Genomic DNA, 18,975 nt, shown 5'->3' with positions numbered 1-18,975 from the left:
TTCTGGTGGCTTCCTCCTCTGTTTTCTTTTCCTTTGTTATGGGACAAAAGTCCATGGGATTATGGCTCCCACATTCCAAACGGACCCTCATCCTCAGTTAGATCTCTTTGGAAACACTGTCACGTAAGACACATCCAGACGTGCACCTTCTAGTTTGTTCCCAAGCCGCTCAAGCTGACAATATTAATCAACATGACGACTTTAAGCATTTTCCAGTAATGCTATAACTTCCATTATATAATAGCTATGTAGCTTCACTTGGCTCTCTGTGAATTTTATTACTTCTGTATACTACAATAATTTGTCTCATGCAAACAGTTATACTGCAAATGTGGTCATCTTCCTGATTTGAAAACAGAATGCTATAGATTCTCAGCGAACACATGAATGTGTGCCTCAGCAAGACTTGAGAGGTTCACAATGTCATTCTTTAGGCAAATTACCCAGCGTCAGAAAAACTGAACAATGTGTCATTGGGATAACTGTGAAAAATTGCTTAAGATTATGGCTGCCTGGCTGATAGGAAAACAGCTTCCTATGCTAATGAGAAAGGATTAATATTCATTCATTTTTGCTTAGGTTGGTCCATTTCGTACTGAAAGAAGTATTCCTGCAAAGAAGCAGTGCATTTACTGACCATGAGTCTGTCAGCTGACAAGCTCTGTGCTCTGGGACTCACCCATCCCCACTGTAGATTGCTCACATTCACATATGGACAGACAAAAGGGGTAAGCCTTAGACTCCTTCCCTGAGAACTTATTTATTTTGTTACTTTAATGCCTATAATGCCAGAAATGAATCCTACAGGTTTATTCCAGGTTTCATTCATAACTTCTTAACTTTTGACTTCCTATTATTTTCATTTTCTTGAATTATATATTTCATTTCCAAAGTTAATCCAGGTGAGTTTCTAGGCAATGAGTGTGCAATCGCACAGCTGAGTACATAGTATTGAAGCTCAGCACCACTGCCATTTCTTCCCAGGGCTCTGCTTTCAAAATTTTGGAAAGGATAGAGCTTGGATGTTTATTGCTCCTCCAAACAACATAGGGCATTAAGGACTGGAAGGTCTTCGGGGGATGGGGAAAGTGGCTGAACTCTTAGGTAAATCTCTAAATGGTAGCAGCCAAAGTAAACAATAGTAGAAAGTGTGTTTTCCCCCTACCGGTTCTGATTGTTTGTTTTTAGTAACATAAAGGACCTCATGAACTGAAAAGGACAAAACAGCAACCTACAGATTGGGAAAAGATCTTCATTAATCCTATATCCAATAAAGGCCTAATATAAAACATATACAAAGAAATCAAGAAGCTAGACAACAGAATACCAAATAATCCAATAAAAAAAATTGGCTATGGAACTAAACAGAGAATTCCCAACTGAGGAATCTCAAATGGCTGAGAAGCACCTAAAGAAATGTCCAACATCCTTAGTAATCAGAAAAATGCAAATAAAAATGATCCTGAAATTCCACTTTCTACCAATCAGAATGGCTAAGATAAAATAAAAAAATAAAAAATAAATAAATAAAAAACCCTCTGGCAATAGTAGATGCTGGCGAGGATGTGGAAAAAGGGGAACCTCCTTTGTTGCCAGTGGAATTGCAATACCACTCCTGGGCATGTACCCAAAAGATGCTCTACAATATTATAAAGGCAAATATTCTATTATGTTCATAGCAGCTTTATTCATAATAGCCAGACACTGGAAAGAACCCAGATGTCCCTCAATAGAAGAATGGATACGGAAAATGTGGTATATTTACACAATGAACTACTACTCAGTTATTAAAAATGAGGACATCATGAATTTTGCAGGCGAATGGATGGAACTAGAAAATATCCTGAGTGAGGTAACTCAGACCTAAAAGGACATGCATGGTACGTGGATATGAGCCAAAATGTTCAAAATACCCATGATAAAATTCACAGACAATATGAAGCCTAACAAGAAGGAAGGCCCAAGTATAGATGCTTCAATTCCACTCAGAAGGGGGAACAACATAATCACTGGAGGAAATATAATTAGGAGAGGATGAGGGACAAAAAAGGGGCAAGATTAGTTTTTGGGGGTGGACAGAAGAGAAGCCCAGAGGGCTAGAAGAATGAATAGAAGTATGCAGCAGTGTTGGGTGGGGAAAGGAGGAGCATTAGAAAGTCCCAAAAGGCAGAATGCAGGAGGCTCCCAGGGCTCAGTGGGGATGACATTAGTTGAAAAACCCAATAGCAAGGAGATAGACCCTGAAGGGACCACCTCCAGTAGATAGACATGGTCCCAGTTAAAAGATAGGGCCGCCTACCCATATTTAATTTTTTAACCCAGAATTGTTACAGTCTAAAGGGAATACAGGGACACAAAATGGAGCAGAGACTGAAGGAAAGACCATCCAGAGACTGCCCCACCTTGGGATCCATTCCATGTACAGGCACCAACCCCCAACACTATTGTTGAAGCCATGTTGTGCTTGCAGACAGGAGCCCAGCATGACTGCTCTTGGAGAGGCTCTGCCAACACCTGACTGAGAGCAATGTAGTTACTTACAGCCAGTCTTTGGACTAAGCCAGTGAACCCTTATGGAAGGGGAAGAACTTCAGGAACTGAAGGGAATGGCAACCCCATAGGAAGAACAACAATATCAACTAAGCGGACTCCTCAGAGCTCCCAGGGACTAAACTGCCAACCAGAGAGCATGCATGGGCTGGTCTGTGGCCCTGCTATATATGTAGCAGAGACCGGCCTTGTCTGTCCCCAGTGGGTGGGGCTGTGCTTTGTCTTGTGGAGGCTTGATGCCTCAGAGAAGGGGGACACTAAAGAGGTGAGGTAAGAGTAGGTGGATAGGCAGGGAAATATACCCTTAGAGGTGAGATGGAGAGGAGATGGGATGGGGTAGGGGTGTTGTGGAGGGGAAACCAGGAAGGGGACCACATTTAAAATGTAAATAAATAAATAAATAAATAAATAAATAATACAACTACACAGCCTGTAAACATAAAGAGAAAAAAATAATGTAAAAAGCAAGCAAGCAAACAAACACACAAACAAAAAACCCAAAAACAAAAAGCAAGAGGTTGTCAGAGATTTGGATTTCAAAATAAGTTTAAAACAATAACCATTGTCCCTGCTGTCTCTTAGAAGACTTTGTCTTCCATCAGCTGTGTCATCTGATGTTTGTGACTTCTTATATGTGTGACAGCTTCCATCTTACTTATCATGGTAAATGAAAGGAGTATTTGCTTGTACTTTTTGGAATTGCAGAGTGGAAAAAATTAAGATTTCCTTGATTAATTTGATAATTAATATTTTATATGGCTGATCATTAGACCACTTCTATCCACCAATACCTTCTCATAAAGCATGTTCTTCTCATTCTTTGTGTCATAAAAGTTCTTAAACCTGGACAATGGAAATAAAATTGATTGATGGAAAGTATGAAGGGAAAAGAAAGTTCTGATTGTGTTTATTATTTTTTAAGCAACCATAATTGCCCTCTGAATCAGCAGCACCCCCTGAGATAATTTCTTATAGAATTTTAATGTAGTAATCGTAGTAGTCAAGACATAAAAACACCATATTGCATTAGTGCATCCTTAAGATCAGGTAATTTTCAAGAACATGATTTGATCATGTGATTCGGTTCATAGTTCGGGACTTACAGAAAAATGAGGAACATAGCATACTATGAGGAGTGAAACTTCTACATCATATTTCCCTAGACTTGTCTAAACATGAATATCACTTTTAAATAAGTTTTCTACCCAAGTTCCTCTTTCCTCTCTTTCTCTTTTTCTCTCTGTCTTTCCTTGTCACTCTGCCACTCTGTCACTCCGTCCATCTGTCTGTCTGTCTCCATCCATCTTTGTCTTTGTGTCTCTCTGTCTCTGTCCCTATCTCTCTGCCTCTCTCTATCCCTGACTTTCTGTCTCTATCTCTGTCTGTCTGACTCTCTCTCTCTTTCTCTCTCTGTCTCTGTCTATCTGTCTCTGTCTCCCCCCTCTTTCTCTCTCTCTCTCTCTCTCTCTCTCTCTCTCTCTGTCTGTGTATGTGTGTGTGTGTGTGTGTGTGTGAGTGAAATTCTAGTAAGTACTTTTGCTTTCTTTCAATCCTATTCCATGACTCTATGAAAAACATGTTTAGCAAGGTTCAGTTTCTCAGAATTATTCACTATTTCACACTAATAGAAACCATACAAAATAAATGCATTTATCTATGTCACAGGACCACATTTCAGTGAAATATTTGTTGCCACAAACAAAATCTCACTGATTTCTTTAGCTGAAGCAATATTTTATGTTCACAATAAAACAGAGGGACTGAGCACCCTAATTTTATTTCTGTTGCTGTGCTAAAACATCCTGACAACAGGTGAGTTCAGAGAGAAACATTTTATCTTAGTCTACAATCCCACATTATAAACCATCACTGTGGGAACATGGGAGTGGCAGGAAATTGAAACAACCAGTCATCTCACACCCACAGTCAAGAGCAGAGTTTGAATGCCGGCTCACTTGCCTCCTATTTCATTTCAGCTTGATACTTTCATTCCTACAGCTCATGCCTAGTGGATTGTATGTGAATGGTGCAGTCTAGTGTGGTCAGGGTCTACCCATATCCATTAACTGACTTGAGACAACCTCTCATAGACTACCCATAGCCAACCCAACATAAACACCGTTCACAGAGACTCGAATCTATGTTACATAAAGTTGACCATCAACGCAAATGGTCATTGTCAGTAACTGATTGATTAAAGTTTTCAAATTCAGACAAAACATGAAGCTTTATTGTTAACATTATATATAGCTCATTATTAATTAATTCCCCTCAATCAATATGTTCTTTTTTATATTTATTTACTTTTATTTTTTCACTTTACACATCACTAAATGCCCTCCTTCCTCCCTGTGTGCCCCTCCCACAATACTTAACTCCACTCCCTCCTTCTCTTCTGAGAGGATGGAGGATGCACCTAGGTATACCCTCACCCTGGCATATCAAGTCTCCTTGGAGCTAGGAGTATCCTCTCCCACTGAGACCAGAGAAGGCAGCCCAGGTAGAACATATCCCACAGACAGGCAACAGCTTTTGGTATAGTCCCCACTCCAGTTCAGGACCCACATGACGATCAAGCTACACATCTGCTACATATGTACTGGGAGGTTTAAGTGCAGCCTATGTATGTTCTTTTGTTGGTGGTTCAGTCTCTGAGAGCCCCAAGTGTCCAGATTAATTGACTCTGTTGGTCTTCTCATGGAGTTCCTATCCACTTTAGGACCTTTAACTCTTTCACCAACTCTTCCATAAAAGTCCCCAAGTTCCATCCAATGTCTGGCTGTGGGTCTCTGCATCTGTTTTTGACAGCTGCTGGGTGAAGCCTCTTAGCAGACAGCCATGCTAGACTCCTGTCTGCAAGCATACCAGAGGATCATTAGCAATGTCAGGGACTGGTGCTTGCCCGTGGGATGGGTCTCAAGTTGGGCCAGTTATTGGTTGATCATTCCCTCAGTCTTTGTTCCATACTCCATTCCTGCATTTCTTACAGAGGATAGATTTTGAGTAGAAAGTTTTGTGGGTACGTTGAGGACGTTCTTTTCATTGCTTGGATCAAAAAGTTCTTTCTGCTGGACGATAGTAGTGTAAATTTTTAATCCCAGTACTTAGGAAGCAGAGGCAGTTAGATCTCTGTGAATTCAGGCCAGTCTTATTTATAGAGCTAATTCTAGGACAACCATGGCTACACAGTGAAACCCTGCCGTAAAAAAACAAAGGAGGGAGAGAATATTCTTGAATTTTGACAATATCCTTGGCAAAGTAAAATTGAGTAAGATTTTGGTTAAAAAAAAAAAACCCTAAACATCAGTTTTGATCTGTAAACCCAGATGGGTTAGTAACATATTTGAAATTCCAGATGAATAAAATATCTTATATATTCTAATGATGTAAAGATAAGTATCAAATAAGACAAATCTTTGTGCCCATGTATATAAATGATAAGAATATCTAAGATTGTGTGTCAAATACATGCATTCATTTGCTTATGTTGTATTACAGTATGTTGCAAATGGAAATTGATAGCTCTATCACACTGTGAAGATATTGATGAAATCTATTTTTATAATTCATGGATTTTATGCATCATTTTTCATTTGTAAGATAGTTCTGACAGTTCTAATTTTGCAGAATTTTCCTTTCAATGCATATGTCATAGTTTGCTGTTTCTTCCAATATTGTACAGCCCTCTTCATATTTTTTCAACTCAGAATCTAAATACAATCCTCTCAAGAATAATATGCATATATCAATGTTAATATCACAACTGGCTTTGCCTTAGCATGGAGAAGGTCATTGGTCTCAGGAGGCTGGTGTGCTAGCAGTAAGCATTTCAAGGTCAAACATTACCAATCAACTAAAAGCAAAGAATAGTTCCAAAGTATAGATAAATAGCCTAAACAAATATTTAACATTTTAAATAGTCTTATTCCAGAATTTGTGTACCTATTGATGTGTGACTAAACAAAAGTATTCCCTTTTGTACAGGAAAAAAATGACAATGAATTATATTTAGTTTCTGCCACAAGTGGTACTAGCATAAGACTATTTTTTGATACAACTAGAACTTGGAGGCACAATGTACACTTTGCACACTTGAAATACCTACATTTGAGAGACTGAGACAGAGGATGAAGAATTCAGGGCCGTGCTTGTCAGCACAGTGACCTTAAGGCCAGCTTTCCTTTCAAGATACACCTTTTTCACAACAATTAGAAACCTTACTTTCCACTTACTAAATTACACTGTAATAGAAATGTTAGTTTTCATGTCTCTTTGTTCAGCCCTGACTAGTTGCTCTAATCTAACCATGAATATTAACTTTTTATAATTCCTCCAGCTAGTGTGCCTTTGTGTGTCCAATTGTAAAAGCTTATGAATATTGATGGACACACTCTGGTTGCACTGGTAGACTGCAGTGACCATTGGTTTATACTCATTCATTTTTCTGAATAACTCTTGCATTCATTTGCATATTCCTTTGCAAGCTGTCTCTGGTCTTCTCTTGCTCACTCCCCAATGTCAGTCACAAATTATTCAGCTAGCTTAGACATAGTAAGGTGTTCAAAGCAACCACAAAACCATGCTCCTAATTTGCCCTTTGTCTTGGTTAGTTTTTATTGTCAATTTGACACAACCTAGAGTCAGGTAAAAAGAAGGAAGCTCAGTTGGAGACATGCTCAGATCATATTGGCCTGAGGGCATGTCTGTGGGGAATTGTCATATTGGCTGGAAGGGATCAGCCTACTGTGGGAGGTACTCTCCCTAGGTAAGTGTGCCTGAGATACACAGGAAAGCTAGCTGAGCATGGTTTTGAGAGTAAGACAATAAGCAACATTTTTCTAGTTTCTATACTACTTCCTGCTCTAAATTCTATCTGTGGTGGAATGTGACCTGAAAATGTAAGGTACGATAAGTATTTTCTTTCCCAAAATTGCTTTTTAGTCGTGGTGTTTATCACAGCAATAAACCAAAACTAGAATATCCTTCCTGCACTATCTTCAGCAAAACTTTTCCTAGCTGATGAACTTCCAGGGCCTTGAAGAGGTACATCCTTTTTCTGTTGAAGGCTCCAGTGTTAACACCACACAAAAGACAAGCACCAGATAGGATTTAAAGTCCTTGCATGTACTAGTGAAACTCATTTTCAGAGCAAACCAATGCTACCTCCAGCTTTGTTTTAGCCATCTTCTCACATCTGTGTTCTGATGGCAAAGCCATTGCAGAAAAGGATATGCCATCATGTGTATGGATTCTTAATTCAATGACTTATACATGCTAAGGACTGAGGGTAAGTCTGCTTATAATCCCAAGAGGTTACTGGGAGATAAAGATTTATAATGAATAAAACCTTTGTAGTAACTGCATTGTGTAAGTGTAGAGTTTACCACTGCTAAATTGTCCTGTGAATGGAATACACATTGGATGGATGGGAAATCTAGACTAACACTGAATAGAATCTTAAAAGTGTAGCATATGAGGAAGTGAGAAGAGAGGCATGAATGAATGGTATTGATCTCAATCTAGAGAAAAATAAAATAGATTCACTAGGCCAAAATTATTTGAAGTACATCAGTATTTACTAAGCATTATAATATATAAATTGTTTAATCATATGTGTATGGCTCAAACAGATAACATGTGGGCTAATACTCTGTTAAAATTCAAGCTTGAATTGAAGATGATTCTGGAGGTTTAGTTATTATTCTAATGTACTGCTCTTCCCGATGTTGCCAGTTTGATCCCCAGAACTTTTGTCGTGTGGCTCACAACTAACTGTCACTCCTACCATGGTGCTCTCTTCTGGTCACTATGGGCACCTGTACTCACATGTACTGACCTACATATAGACACACATGGATACATACAGAATATTTAAAAAAATAGATCTTGAAAGCTGCATTTTACCTAACATTTCCTTTTATATAAACATCTAACCAACACGTATAGACAGACTACAAATTAATCTCTAGACATCAATGGGATTTTCAATCAATAGCAATGGCTCAATTTCTTCTTTAAAGTATCTTTTTAATTTTTATTAGATATTTTCTTTATTTACATTTCAAATGTCATCCCCTTTCCTCGTTTTCCCTCCAAAACGTCATCCCCATCTCCCTGCTCACTAACACACCCACTCCTGCTTCCCTGTCCTGGCTTTTCCCTACCTACACTAGGGCAACTAGCCTTCACAGGTCCAAAGGCCTCTCTTCTCATTGATGCCCAACATGGTCATCCTCTGCTACACATGCGGCTAGAGCCTTGGGTCCCTCCATGTGTACTCTTTGGTTGGAGATTAAGTTTCTGGGAGCTCTGGGGGGCGGGTACTGGTTGGTTCCTATTGTTGTTACTCCTATGGGGCTGCAAACCTCTTCAGCTCCTTGGGTCCTTTCTCTAGCTCCTCCATTGGGAACTCTGTGCTTAGTTCAATAATTGACTGAGAGCATCCACCTCTGTATTTGTCAGGTGCTAGCAGGGCCTCTCAGGAGACAGCTATATCAGGCTCCTTTCAGCAAGCAGTTGTTGGCATCCACAATAGTGTCTGGGTTTGGTAATTGACTATGGGATAGATCCCTGGGCGGGGTAGGGGGGTCTCTGGATGGCCTTTCTTTCAGTCTCTACTCCAAACTTTGTCTCTGTATTTCCTCCCATGGCTACTTTGTTCCCCTTTCTAAGAAGGACCAAAGTATCAACACTTCGGTCTTCCTTCTTCTTTAGCTTCGTGTGGTCTGTGAGTTATATCTTGGGTATGCTGAGCTTCTGGGCTAATATTCACTTATTAGTGAGTGCATACCATGTGTGTTCTTTTGTAATTGAGTTACTTCACTCAGGATGGCATTTTCTAGTTCCATCCCATCTGCATAAGAATTTCATGAATTCATTGTTTTTAATAGCTGAGTCTAAATCCATCGTGTAAATGTACCACATTTTCTGTATCCATTCCTTTGTTGAGGGACATCTGGGTTCTTTCCAGTTTCTGGGGTTATAAATAAAGCTGCTATGAACACAGTGAAGCATGTGTCCTTATTACATGTTGGAGCATCTTCTGGGTATATGCCCAGGAGTGGTATAGCTGGGTCCTCAGGTAGTGCTATGTTCATTTTTCTGAGGAACCACTAAACTGATTTCCAGAGTGGTTTTACCAGCTTGCAATCCCACCAGCAGTGGAGGAGTGTTCCTCTTTCTCTACATCTTCACCAGTATCTGCTGTTACCTGAATTTTTGATCCTAGCCATAGGACTGGTGTGAGGTAGAATCTCAAGGTTGTTTTGATTTTCATTTCCCTGATGACTAAGGATGTTGAACATTTCTTTAGGTGCTTCTGGGCCATTCAGTATTCCTCAGTTGAGAATTCTTTTTTATAGCTCTATGCCCCATTTTTTAATTGTAGGGTTCCATAGCTGCCTGCAGCTATTACGAAGTGGGTTTCTGGAACAGAAGCTGAGGAATAAATGGGGAAGAGGGGCGAAAAGAAGTATGGCTAAGACAATATTCACTGATCAAAGCCAGAAACTTTAATGGCGCCAGACCTTTTAACAGTTTGGGCAAACCCTTCCCCCCAGACTCCAGGCTGAGTTCCGGTGGAAGTTGTCTAGCTTCTCTTGGAGGTCCTCGTCTTGACTGCTCTGGCAGCTGGGTGGGTCACCTGCTTAATTCAGGAATTCCTAGACCTGGAGGAACAATGAACTTAACCTTTACTTCGAGCACTCAACCCTGGGTGGAGAAGGATCCTGGCTATCTGGGAGAAGTTAACCTTGACCAAAGTCAAACTCTGACCCAGTGCATGACTGCCCCAATATGGCTCTGTACATTTAATAGGGGTATTTACTTCTCTGGGGTCTAATTCCCTGAGTTCTTTGTATGTATTGGATATTAGTCCTTTATCAGATGTAGAATTGGTAAAGATCTTTTCCCAATCTGTTGGATGCTGTTTTATCCTATTGGCAGTTTCATTTGCCTTATAGAAGTTTCTCAATTTTATGAGGTCCCAGTTGTCAATTCTTGATCTTAAAGCATAAGTTATTGGTGTTCGATTCAGGAAAATTTTCCCTGTGTCCATGTGCTTGAGGGTCTTTCTCTCTTTTCTATTAATTTCAGTGTATCTGTTTTTATGTGGATGTCCTTGATCCACTTAGCCTTGAGCTTTGTACAAGGGGGTAAGAATGGATCAATTTAAATTCTTCTACATGCTAACTACCAGGTAAACCAGCAACATTTGTTGAAAATGTTTTTTCTAGTGGGTGGTTTTAGCTCCTTTGTCAAAGATCAAGTGACCATAGGTGTGTAGGTTCATTTCTGGGTCTTCAATTCTATCCCACTGATCTACCTGCCTGTCACTATACCAAGGCCATTCAGTTTTTTATGATCATTGCTCTATAGTTCAGCTTGAGGTCAGGGATGGTGATTCTGTCCAATGTTCTTTAATTGTTGAGAATAGTTTTCTATATCCTGGGTTTTTTGTTATTCTAGATAAATTTGCAAGTTGTTTTTTCTAGCTCTATGAAATATTGAGTTGAGTTGGAATTTTGATGGAGATTGCACTGAATCTGTATGTTGCTTTCAGCAAGATGGCCATTTTTACTATATTAATCCTGCCCATCCATGAGCATTTGAGATCTTTCCATCTTCTGATATCTTCTATCAATGACCAGCATCCATTAGTTTTAACCTAGCTTGAATACTTTTGTTCTCTCTCTCTCTCTCTCTCTCTCTCTCTCTCTCTCTCTCTCTCTCTCTCATTTTCTCCATTTTTCTGAAATACAAATATAAGCCAATTAAACTCATTTCATGGAGATTGTCTCATTTACAGATTGTAAAAACAAAGTTCCTGATGGAGGTAAACTGATTATGTAGAACTGGAGACTCAGAAAATTTCCAATTGTGCTTTAGTAGTGTTCCACTGCAGAAGTACTTCAGAATCTTTTTGGGTTAGGGACACATTTAAATGCATAGTAATTACCCATATAGCACATTGTAACTCTGGGACAATTGCCATGTTCTGAAATTACACAAGGATGAAGAATAATAGCTGGAGATTTCAGAGATTTCTGTGAAATGAATTAATTATAGGAAATAAGTAGTTAAATGAATCAGAGATAGATGGAGCTTTAGTAATAATGACTTGAAGTCAGCACCAGCTCAATTCTTTCTAATTGGATTAAGGTGACCAGTCACTATCCCTGTCTCACAATGATGAGTAAATCATACTGTCAGGAACTAAGACTAAAAAACAAACAAACAAACAAAAAACAAACAAAACTCATTACACATTCCAGGACAAGAGCAAAGGAAAGAAAGTCACCCTGCTGCCTAGTTTTATGTCAACTTTAACACAAGTAAGAGTCATCAGAGAAGAGAGATTCTTAAGGGAGAAGTTGCCTACAGAAGCTTGGGCTGTAGGCAAACATGTAGGACACTTTCTTAATCAGTGATCAAAGGATAGGCCCATACCATTGTGAGTGGGACAACTCCTGGGCGAGTGGTGCTGTGTTCTAAAAGAAGTCAGAGTGAGCATGCCATGAAAACAAGCCAGCAAGCACCCTCCCTTACCCAAATGACTGGTTGTGTCATTTTTGGAAATGGTTCCATGAGGTGCTGAGAAGAAGGTATATTCTTTTGATTTAGGATGAAGTGTTCTATAGGTATCTGTTAAATCCATTTAGTCCATAACTTCTATTAGTTTTACTGTATCTCTGTTTAGTTTGTGTTTCCCTCATATGTCCATTGCTGAGAGTGTGGTGTTGAAACCTCCCATAATAATTGTGTGAGATGCAATGTGTGCTTTGAGCTTTAGTAAAGTTTCTTTTATGAAGGTATATGCCCTTCATTTGGAGCATAGACAGTTCAGAATTGAGCATTCTTCTTGGTAGATTTTTCCTTTGATGTGTATGAAGTATCCTTCCATGTCTTTTTTGATGACTTTTGGTTGAAAGTCAGTTTTATCTGATATTAGAATGGCTATTCCTGATTGTTTCCTGGGAGCATTTGCTTGGAAAATCGTTTTCCAACCTTTTACTCTGCGGTAGTGTTTGTCTTTGACACTGAGGTGAGTATCCTGTATGTAGCAAAGTACCGGGTCCGTTTACATATCCAGTCTCTTAGTGTGTGTCATTTTATTGGGGGATTGAGTCCATTGCTGATAAGAGATATTAAGGAATAGTGACTGCTGCTTCCCGTTATTTTTATGTTTGTGTGGCTATCTTCTTTTAGGCTTGTTGAAAGAACAGTACTTTCTTGCTTTTTCTAGGGTATAGTTTCCCTCATTGTGTTGGTGCTCTCCATCTATTATCCTTTGTAGGGCTGGAGGTGTGAAAAGACTGTGTAAATTTGTTTTTGTCATGGAATATCTTGTTTTCTCCATCTATGATGAATGAGAGTTTTTCTGGGTATAGTAGTCTGGGCTGGTGTTTGTGTTCTCTTATGGTTTATACGACACCTGCTCAGGATCTTCTATCTTTCATGGTTTCTGGTGAGAAGTCAGGTGTAATTCTGCCTTTATATGTTACTTAACCTTTTCTTCTTACAGCTTTTAATATTCTTTCTTTGATTATTGCATTTGGTGTTTTGATTATTATGTGCCAGGAGGAATTTCTGCTCTGGTTCAGTCTATTTGGAGTTCCATAGGCTTCTTCTATGTTCACATTTATCTCTTTCTTTAGGTTAAGAAAGCTTTCTCCTATAATTTTGTTGAAGATATTTACTGGCCCTTTAAGTTTTAACTCTTGTTCTCTTCTATATCTATAATCCTTAGATTTGGTCTTTTCATTTTGTCCTGGATTTCCTGGATGATTAAGGTTACAAGCTTTTTGCATTTTGCATTTTCTTTGACTGTTTAGTCATGCTTTCTATAGTATCCTCAGCTCCTGAGTTTCTTCTGTCTCTTGTATTCTGTTGGTGATGCTTCCATCTATGACTCCTGACTTTATTCCTAGGTTTTCTATTCCCAGAGTTTTCTCCCTTTGTGATTTCTTTATTGTTTCTACTTACATTTTTAGATCCCGGATGGTATTTTTCAGTTCCTTCTCTTGTTTGTTTGTGTTTTCCTGTAAATCTTTAAGAGATTTTTGTGTTTCCTCTTTAAAGGCTTCTACATCTTTACCCATGTTCTCTTATATTTCTTTAAGGGAGTAATTTATGTCCTTGAAGTCCTCTATCAGCATAATGAGATGTGATTTTAAATCCAAATCTTCCTTTTCTGGTGTGTTGGTGTAGCCAGGGCTCACTGTTGTGAAAGAACTGGTTTTGGATGATGCCATGTCACCTTGGTTTCTGTTGGTAATTTTCTTGCATTTGCCCTTTGCCTGGTTATCTCTGGTGTTCTCTGACTGTGGCTTATCTTTCCTGGAAGCCACCGTAATTCCTGGGAGACCATTTCTCTCTGGGAGGGATCTAGGTATGTAGAGCTGTGGTTCAGGGTCAGCCCAGATGTATATTCAGAAACCAGAAGAATCCTGTACCCAGCTGATCCTTGGTTCCTGTGTTCTGATGGCTCTGGCAGGTACCTCTTGGGCCAGGAATTTGAAGAGAAGTGGTGGTCTTACCTGTGTACCCAGATGTGTAGGCACTTCTGGGAAATCAGCTTTCTTGTGGTGGTATTTGTATAAGTAGTTCTGTTGCCCAAGATCAGTTCTGGGTGCAAAAGGAAATTGGAAGACTCCTGTCCCAGGCTGCCCCTGGGTGTTGTCTCCTTAGGGTTCCAGATGGGTTCCTTTGAAGAGCAGGGGTGTTCCTACCTTCAGTCTCAGGCCCGTCTGTACTCCTGGGAGGCTAGCTATCTCCCTGTGCCACTTGAGAGTGGAGCCCTATGGCAGAGCATGTTCTCCAGTCACAGACAGACACTGGAAGGCTCCTGCTTAAGTGTTCCAGAAGGATTCCTCTGAGCAGCAGGGGTGGTCTGACCCGTGTTATCAGGCCTGTCTACACCCCTGGGAGGCTTGCTATCTCCTTGTGCCACTTGGGAATGGATTCCCGTGGCAGAGGATCATCCCCAGCTGGAGCCTGTGCAGACTTTTCATTTTAGGCAGTGAAGCTCTTTAGTGTGAAGGCAGTCCTACGGTCCTGTATGGTTTCTACTGCAGGTGTCTTTGTGATAGATATTTCTCAAAATAAGACATGCACTTTACAAGTCCATCCCTCCCTCCCCACTTGTGATCGCTTTCTTCTTTCTTCCAAGTGGGGCTGAGGCATCTTCAATTGGGCACTTCAGCTTGTTGTCCTCTCTGAGTTCTATGGACTGTATCTTGGGTATTCTCTACTTTTATTTATTTTTTGGCTAATATCTACTTACTAGTGAGTACATACCATGTATATCCTTTTGGGTCTGAGTTACCTCACTCAGGATAGTGTTTTCTAGTTCCATTAATTTTCTAGCAAAACTCAGGATGTCCTCATTCTTAATAGTTGAGTAGTATTCCATTGTGTAAATGAAACACACTTTCTGTATCCATTCTTTTGTCATGGGACATCTATGTTGTTTTCAACTTCTGGCTATCATAAATAAGGGCACTATGAACACAGTGGAACATGTGCCCTTGTGGCATGATGGGGCATCTTTCGGGTATATGCCCAAGAATGGTACAGCTGGTTCTTCAGGTAGATCTATTTCTAATTTTCTGAGGAAACTCCAGATTAATTTCCAGAGTGGTTGTACCAGTTTGAAATCCCAGCAGCAATGGAAGAGTGTTCCCATTTTTTCCACATCCTGTCCAACATGTGTTGTCACCTGAGGTTTTGATCTTAGTCATTCTGATTGGTATAATCACGGTCATTTTGATTTGCATTTCTCTGATCACTAAGGACTTTGAACATTTCTTTAGGAGTTTCTCAGCCATTTGAGAATAATCAGTTGTGAAATCTAGGTTTAGTTCTCTACCCCAGTTTTTGATTGGGTTGTTTTGTTTTTTGGTGATTAACTTCTTGAGTTCTTTATAGATTTTGGATATTATCCCTCTATTGGATGTGGAGTTAGTAAAGATTTTTTCCCCATCTGTGGGTTGCCAAATTGTCTTATTGACTATGTCCTTTGCCTTACAGAAGCTTTCCAATCTCATGAGGTCCCATTTATCTATTCTTTTTTTTTTATTCGATAAATTTTTTAATTACATTTCAAATGATTTCCCCTTTTCTAGACCAGGATGTGGAGAAAGAGGAACACTCCTCCACTGCTGGTGGGGTTGCAAATTGGTACAACCACTCTGGAAATCAGTCTGGCGGTTCCTCTGAAAACTGGGCACCTCACTTCCAGAAGATCCTGCTATACCACTCCTGGGCATATACCCAGAAGATTCCCCAGCATGTAATAAGGATACATGTTCCACTATGTTCATAGCAGCCCTATTTATAATTGCCAGAAGCTGGAAAGAACCCAGGTATCCCTCAACAGAAGAGTGGATGCAAAAAATGTGGTATATCTACACAATGGAGTACTATTCAGCCATTAGAAACAATGAATTCATGAAATTCGTAGGCAAATGGATAGAGCTGGAGAACATCATACTAACTGAGGTAACCCAGACTCAAAAGATGAATCATGGTATGTACTCACTAATAAGTGGATATTAACCTAGAAAACTGGAATACCAAAAACGTATCCACACATCAAATGAGGTACAAGAAGAATGGAGGAGTGGCCCCTTGTTCTGGAAAGACTCAGTGAAGCAGTATAGGGCAAAACCAGAACAGGGAAGTGGGAAGGGTTGGGTGGGAAAACAGGGGGAGGGAAGTGGGCTGATGGGACCATTTATCTATTCTTGATCTTAGAGCATGAACCACTGGAGTACTGTTTAGGAAACTTCCCCCTGTGCCAATGAGTTCAAGGTGCTTTCCCATGTTCTCTTCTATTAGATTCAATGTATCTGATTTTATGTTGAGGTCCTTGATCCACTTGGACTTGAACTTTGAGCAAAGTGGCAAATATGGTTCCATTTTCATTTTTCTACATACATACAGACAGTTAGACAAGCACCATTTATTGAAGATGTTTTTTCCCCATTTTTTATTGTATTTTTGGCTTCTTTGTCAAAGATCAAGTGTCCATAAGTGCGTGCTTTTATTTCTGCGTCTTCAATTCTATTCCACTGATCATTATGTCTGTCTCTGTACCAGTAACATGCAGTTTTATCACTATTGTTCTGTAGTAAAGCTTGAGGTCAAGGATGGTGACTCCCCAAGCCATTATTTTATTGTTAAGGATTGATTTCGCTATTCTGGGATTTTTGCCTTTCCAGATGAATTTGAGAATTGCTCTTTCCATGTCTTTGAAGAATCGTGTTGGGATTTTAATGGAAATTGCATTGAATCTATAGATTGCCTTTGGTAGAAAGGTCATTTTTACTATGTTGATTCTTCCAATCCATGAGCATGGGAAATATCTCCATTTTTTAAGATTTTCTTTCATTTCTTTCTTGAGAGAGAATGAAGGAGAGGGGGACCATCTCACAGTCACAACTCTGACCCATAAGTGTTCCTGTCTGAAAGAATTACAGGGATAGAAGTGGAGAGGAGCCTGAGGCAAAGAAGGCCCAGCTCAGACTCAAAGTGGGATCCAGCTCAAGGGGAGGTCCCAAGGCCTGACACTATTACTGAGGCTATGGAGTGTTCACATAAAGGCATCTAGCATGACTGTACTCTGGAAGACACAACAAGCAGCTGAAAGAGTCAGATGCAGATATTTGCATCCAATAGACAGAAACAGCTCACTCCTGTTGTTGAGTTAGGGAAGAATGTAAAATGCCGAGGAGAAGGGCAACCCTGTAGGAGGACCCAGCAATCTCAATTAATCTGGATCTGAGATCTCTCAAACGCTGGACCACCAAATAGGCAGCATACACCAGCTGATATGAGGCCCCTAGCACACATACAACAGAGGACTGCCAGGTCTGTATTTATTCAGAGATGATGCACATAGCCCTCAAGAGACTGGAAACTCCAGGGAGTTTAGAGGTTAGGTGGGATGGGGGTGGGGATATCTATATGGAGACAGGGGTTGAGGAGGAGGTATGGGATGTAGACTAGTCTTAGGGTAGACTGGGCAGGGGCAATAAAATATGGAGTGTAAAAAATTCAATAAATTAAAAAAAAAAAGAAAACAAGCAAGTGACTGACAGGTACACGAGTTACTGCCTCATGTCTTAATCACTAGGAAAATGAAGCTGAAAACCACAAAAAGGTACTCAATCAAATGAATCAGACAGTTATCAAAAAGGCAAAAAGGGCTGGGGAATTGGCTCAGTGGTTAAAGTACTTGGTGTATGAACATAAGGATCTGAGTTCAGATCCCCAGATGTAAATGTTGAGAAAACATGCTGCTCAGCTCACCTGTGTTTCAAGCCCCAGGGGATAAACAATCCTTAGACTAGCCACATCAGTAAGCTGTAGATTTGAATGAGAGGCCCTGCCTCAATATATGAGATGAAAAAATAACAGGAGTTGGTTCTCAACAAAAACTTTGTATATTTACATTGCACATCAAAAAGAATAATTAAATAATGTAAATTAAATGAATGACTCAAAAAATGTAGGGTGGAATTGAAATAGCCTAAAGAAGGAGCTTGGAACTTTTAGCAAACATGTTGATCTCAGTTTCTGGAATCCCTGCCCTGCTTAACAAATGGCTATCTCAGAGCTGGGAGATCATTCAGTGATTAAAGGCACACACTGCTGTTCTAGATGTCCTGAGTCTCTTCCCAGCATCCAAATTGGTTGGCCCCATATCACCTAAATTCCAGTTCTGGGGGATGAGATGCATTCCCCGGAATGAGCTGAGCACACACAAACACATGCATGCACACATACATACATAAATACACACACACACACAAGTTAAAAATGAAATAAATCTTATAAAAACATAAACAGTTCATCATCATTATAATAGGTGTGGTTGGGAGAAGTCATGGGGTTCTGTCATTCAGCCTGGGAGTTGGTGGTTAGTGTGACTGCACAGACTCACTAATATTACACATATTCTGCTCAGTGCTCAGGATAGAAATTTCCCACTGCAAACAACTCCATAAACAACCGCAGGTAACTGTGCTAATGGTCCTGTGACAGGATGTAAATCCATAGCTAGTGCCTGTGCAGAGGCGTTCACTTAAGCCTCATTAGTTCTTCCTAGCACTCCTTCTTCTTGTCAACAAGGGGAATATACTTTCAGATGGTACGGAATGTTTAGAGGTGCACCATGAATAAATCATCCAAACCCTGTGTGCATTTTGATAAATTGCCATCTCTGTAGAACCAATGGGGATCCTGGGACTGTATTTCTCCTTTTGTTGCCTTGCCTTGACACAGGCCCTAAAATTTATGACTAGGAACTTGAGTTTTTATTTTTATTTTAAAATGATATATTCTTACATGGGGAGTCAATTTTCAGTTGATTTATATGAAAAATTGTGTATTACATGGCGATGGGGAATTTTCTGTCCATCA

Source organism: Apodemus sylvaticus, chromosome 14, assembly GCF_947179515.1.
Source record: "Apodemus sylvaticus chromosome 14, mApoSyl1.1, whole genome shotgun sequence".
Classification (NCBI taxonomy): Eukaryota; Metazoa; Chordata; class Mammalia; order Rodentia; family Muridae; genus Apodemus; species Apodemus sylvaticus.
This window is presented reverse-complemented; position numbering follows the sequence as displayed.